The following is a 6205-nucleotide window of genomic DNA, read 5'->3' as shown; positions in this document are numbered from 1 at the left end:
CATGGGGTCTTGTTTCTTTCTTAACCGTAAACAGCTTGGAGAAGAAACCAGTTCCTTATATACATCTGTCTCATGTTTTCTAGTATCTATCCCTATCTGTCTCTCTGAAAACTCCTGTGTACCTCCCAAAAATCTTCCTGATATCTCCTTGATACGTTGCTTGGACACTTGTGCTGAGGAATCCGAAAGAAACCTGCAACCATTATGTTCTTTGGCTAACACCCCGCACACAGGAGCCGTAGGAGAGGCAGCGTATACCTCGTCGTATATCCCTGACCGTTTATCCTTTTCATGCGCAGCATAGGCCTACCTTTTCAACCCTGGGCAAAATAATTTCCCTGCTTATGGTTTTTGTGGTTGCCATCCATCTAAAACGGCAATTTCATTAAAATCAAATTTAGACGTCCAGGTGCGTCCATCACTCAACGAGGATTCCGCTCGTCGGTAGTTTGACTTTTAGGAAAGGAGACAAAAACAGATATGAAGGTTTCTATACGCTCTGTAATCATGGATGGGATTGCTTGTATACAGTTTGCATTGAATGTGTCTGTTATTGTTCGTCACAAAAAAAGCAATTGTGAACGGCCTGGTGGCCAGACATCAGGGCAAAGTTGCCCGAGTAGAACAGTACTAGAAATTCGTTCTCAAACTGCAGTCAACAATATCAGTTGAACTGAGTGAACGTGAGTCTGAAATACGCAGTGGCGGAGACCCATGGCTTCCTCTGCAGGCTACAATGTCGCCGAAGTACAGGGCCTCTCGAGTCTTCCTTTCGTTGTTCTGACCAAAGCAAACCTAGCGTTTTGAGTTTGTAACAATGTAACAATACTTTTATGAGGCCTGAGATGAGTCATCCGCTCTTAGATATAATTTCTCATATATTTTCACAATTTTCCGTACTTAGGGTCGTTTGATAAGTGGTCGGTTGATTTCGAGTTAGATCCTGCCCGAATGAAGTGTCTTGCGCCTCTGTTTCTTGTTTGCGCTTTACGGGCTGCTCTCTGTGGGGTATGTGGTTTAATGGTTACTTACTCAGTCTGCCAGTCGGTTAATTTGGCCGGTTAGTCTGTTTGTTTGCTGAGTGAAAATCCTCGGTCACACTACCCTGAATCAGATGCTTTTCATCACTTTCGCCTAGTATTGGCCACTTTGGCGAAAAAAGATAAAATAAAAAGGGGCTGTGACTGTACACAAGGCCACTTCAAAATGTCAGTTTGTAGGGCAGTGAATTTCCCTGGTTTGTCAGAGTCACTCTGTCAAACAGCCTGTGTTTGATTATCGAAATCGCCACCATTCCTGCGTTAGCGTGGTGGGGCTGTAAGACGCTGGCCTGATACGTGTTTGTTAAAATCTAAAGTACATATCATTTGACAAGTTTGCGTGTTTGTTACAAGTCCAAATTAAAACTTAATTTGGAAGACACCAGAACAGTTAAAAAAAATCAGGGGTGAGTTGGAATACTCGGTCTTAAAGGAATTTGTGCGCCTTAGCCATGCAGTGAAGGGCTTATGTTAGTTGATCTATAGTTTATACAGGGTGTCCACATAAAAAGTATACCGAGGTAAAAATTACTGTAATGGCAAAATTACTTTATATATGGGAAAGAGAAATATATCTCCAGAAAGGGCAAAATGCCCTTTTTGCAATGGTATGCAGCTTGTAATGTTATTGGCACAGATGAGTGAACAAACTAGACCGGTGTTAAGGGTACTGAAATCGGCACTGTGACAAGTTTGCATAATTATGTGATTATCAAGGCTAGACCATGCAAGTGTGCAGAATATCATTTCCCCTATAGAACCAAAAACTTCAGCCGACATTGCAAAACGTATTGAAAGTTATTGGTAGATTGATTCCGGGGTGTTTCTTTGGATGTACCGAAATTCTAAACAGTTAGTCAACAACGACAATTAAAGTTAAAACAGATTCCAACTGGTCAGGCATCATTTTAAATAAGTCGTTTCATTCACATTTTGAACAAATTTACAGGCATTTCAGGACTAAAGCTTAAAGTAATTAAGAAGTAAATAATTATCAAACATTTAATGATCAATAACGATAATGAATTTCACAACCTTGATTTTCATATTATCCACCCACTTTCATTCGAGAAAAAGAAAAATTAGTGATTTATTGGAATAAATCATATTTCTCAATATTGTGTGTATTTGATATAAAAGTTATATATTTTCCCATATTTATGTCACTAAAGGCAAGTTCAAAGATCTCTTCATTAAAGCCTTGTGTTCCCCAAAATTGAAATCCAGAAGGTAGGCCTAATAAGTTATTAAGTTGAAAACATGAACACAATTACACTTGTTAATTTTCTATAACTTATGAATCAAGTAAAAAAAAGTAACATGTTGAAGTGCACATTAACAGTGCACTGAAGTGTTTCGTTTCCATTCTTCTATAACCACATGTAAACCATTTGTCGCCAAGACAGCAATATCCATCAACAGCTTTGGTTGTGGTATGCGAATCAATTTTGTCTCATCGTTTAATTTCTCTTCTTGAGAACCATTTTCTGGATTTTGGCCCTTGGAAAGGGAACCCCCTAGATACTCACTATACATATGAGTGTGCTGCCTTATGGCGCAAGATCAGCATTATTTACTCCTGTCAGATGCATCGTTCTGGTTAATGACACTGAAAGACATGTTCAGGAATTTATTATTTCACAGGCTAAAACTAGTTTGATACTGATGGAAATTGTGTGTCAACACTTCTCCTTTTCGATTGCCTGAGCAGTGGAATTGTGGGATTTAAGATTCAGAGATACATGTAAGCTGTACGTGTATTAGTTTTCAAGAATATACTAACTGCAGTCAATTTCATGAAGACTTAAGGTAGAGGGTTTGCAGATACACCATGTGCAAAATATCTCTTTTGAGTATGTGTGGTTCTGAAAAAAAAGGGTTACTCCCTCCATAATGCAAGGTGAGATGATTCTGGTAATGCACAACGTGTCCCTCCTTCAGACCAATGTAAATATTAATTGTCTACAAAAAATGCGTGCCGTGCATTTAAAAACGCACGTACCACACTAGAAACCCCCGGGCTCCTAGTGTGTTTAGCAGGTTTTAAGAAGGTTTTCTACACTTGACACATATTAAATACTAGATCATATTTATGGACTGAACAATGTGAACCACATTAATGAATGAATTGAAATATCTGAAAGAATTGTAGCAAAAACATGGTTTTAAATTCATAGATTTTCCATTAAAAACAATGGGTCAGTGGCGTATCTGGTATTTGGGTTGGGAGAGGGGCAATATGTGTTCTTTCTTTTGAAATAATTGTCCATTTTTATGATCACTTTAAAGGATCTGCAGAAGCATGGGCATTTTCAATTCCTTTTAAAAAGGAAAAAAAACTGTCCAAGAGAGATGGATTCCGGACCACATATTATTGAAAAAGCGAACCAGAAAATTCATGAAAGGGGCATTATGAACTCCAACACGGATTAATTCTTCGATTTTAATAATGATTCTACACACCCCGGGACGTTGGGGTTGATGGCCCTTCTTGTTGAAACCAATCGAGTAGAGAGATTTGATATAGTTCCAATACTCCGATACTTTGATCACTCACAAAGAGTTGAAAATTTTTCCTCCTGCATTATCGTAGTAATTGAGCATTGGAGCTATATAGACGGCACAAGCTAGAGCCCTTAGTGCGATTTTTTTAAAGCCCGGCAGTCCCGGCCATGGCCCGGTGACACGCAAAGCGTGGCAACCATGACAGGTTTGTCAGTCAATTTGTCAATAATTGTTACTCGCTTCACATCTTACCAACATTCTTTTTGTATCAGCAACAAGGTTTTTTCCACTTCTTTACTTCTTCTTGGGTTCTGACAACAGCGGGGCTTTGTGGCATTAACTGCCGCTGCTGCGATTTCATCCCAAGCTTGTTGCTTTCCCTGTAGCGTAATCGCATTCGTAAGCAGGGACTGTAGAGTTTCTCAGTGAATCAATGCGAGCTTTCCACCCTCCGTAAAGGCTGGGCGGCGCGGTCTAGGCCCTTCTTTCTTTCTCTATTTTCCATTTCTGACTACAACTTACTGTTTTGCTTGTCATTCAGTGCATTGTGTACACGCCTTGTATGGCATGTTTGCAAACCCGTGTACCGCTTTTTTTTCGGCAGCCATGGGTATATTTTGTGAATCATTACACCAATGGGATTAAAATAAAAACTTGCTCATTGCAATGGCTTAACTTCGGGGTCTCACCGTAGAGCAAGAACCGGGTTTTACACTCAAGACCGACTAACAGAGGAAGGCGGCTATGATCTACTGGCTAAAACCCGGCGTTTAAGACAAAATCTATATGTTAACCAAATTTGGACGTACCATTCACGCAGAATGAAGAATCCTATAAGCTGGGCTAAAGTGTGGAACACAGACAGCAACAATTACTGAATCACTGTCAGTGCTGAGAGCTTCGCTGCTCTAGACAACACGCCGATTACGTCAAGCATTTCACAGTTATGCATCTCCTATTGCCTAAATGTTTTCTAAGCGCCACGCAGGTACTCTTATGCGTTTACATACTCATCACTGAAGGTTTGTGAGGATAATGAGCCTTAAAGAAATTACATTTCAGACACATTAAAGATTATTTTAAACAAATTCATATGTTTATATGTATTTTGCAAACCTTTAGGAGTCTATGAAATAAATGGTGAGTTCATATTCTAAACTTGTCATATGGGTTTATCTATAAACGTGTCAAAACATTCAGAATGGGTTAAAGAAATTTGTTTATATTTCCTTTGACAGAAACAACACTGGGTTTTGCAGTGTGAATGTTTGAAATTTATTCCAAGTGTCATTAAAATTGGGAGTCATAGGCCAAGGTTTGGTAAAAAATTTTATAAAACGCTATAGAGCAGCAAAAATACCAAAAGAAGCCACGCACCAAAACGATACTTTTAATGTTAAAATGTAAACTTCAACATGGTGATAACAAACACTGTCGTCCCTTCTACCTCACTTTTACAACGAAAGTGTACCAACTCCAAACAACATTATAAACTGTCACACGGATGCATCACATAAGAGAAAAGAATGAGCACGTATACCTCAAAGACACCGAGAATTTACATTGGTTGATTTATACACAGGACATCAGAGGTGGCTCGATTTTATTACCTATTGCAAATGGGCTAGGGGAACGTCCGTCTCGAAGCGTGTCCTTCCGTTAAGCCCGCCCCTGGATTTGGAGACGACACGGACCCAGTCTTTCGGCTTTTGTCTTGTGGTCTTGTTCTTGTTGCTGCCTGCCTTGTTGGAGAAAAATTGGTCCCCCTCCAATGCTCGAATTGTTGACCGCTCCCCTACTCGTCCTTATAAAAAGAGTTCATTTTCCTTGCACGATTTGGCAATTCCCATTAATTTATTGAATCTTCTCATTCTTGAAACCGTGCGCAACTTGTTTTCAGTGAAAATCGACAACCAGATTATGCTGGCACAGTGCTCGTTAGTAGATGGTATACCGGTACGCTCGCGTTAAATACCGCTTCAACCAAAGGGGTGCCGTGATTTACCAAATGTACGCGCGCGTCACGCTGAAGAGTGTGCGTATGAGTTCGGTACCACTGCAGTTAAGGCGTCTAATCCGATTAGTCTATAGTCGACGACTATGGATGCTTATATTGATATAATTATGCAGTTGATATTTGTGATATATTTGTAAAGTGGAACCGCACTGGCTTTAATACATGTACACTGCTCATGAATAATTTAGTATTGAGAGATTTGCATACAGTCTGTATATGTCAAGGGTCACTGCATGACTTTATTCCTGGTGTACGTGAATAGAACGTTTTCTCAGTTTGGTAGCTCCCGTGCACATGTGTGAGTTATTACAGTAAATCCCACGGGAAATACACTTCAATGTTCATTCGAAGTCACGGCGTATTGGCAATGCAAGAAGAAAATTCGGGATAATTATTTGCCGATTGGAATTTTATGTCAATGTTTTGTAATCTAAAAGAGTCAAATCAGCTGGATATTCCGTCATCTGTGGTGTCCATTAAGTGGTTTAAGTCTTGTTGTCAGAGGCTCATGTTGGCTGTTTCCTTTGCTGGCTTTTTTGAACGGAGACCTCGTCAGTATTTGGTGGTGTATTTCAGTTCGCTTCAAAACCCTTTAAAAACTCTTGTACTTGAATCTTTGTCGGCACTGAAGATTGAACCAGCT

This window comes from Acanthaster planci, linkage group LG10 (genome assembly GCF_054643075.1).
Source record: "Acanthaster planci isolate LZ-2023a linkage group LG10, COTS_SCS, whole genome shotgun sequence".
In the NCBI taxonomy this organism is placed as follows: domain Eukaryota; kingdom Metazoa; phylum Echinodermata; class Asteroidea; order Valvatida; family Acanthasteridae; genus Acanthaster; species Acanthaster planci.
This window is presented reverse-complemented; position numbering follows the sequence as displayed.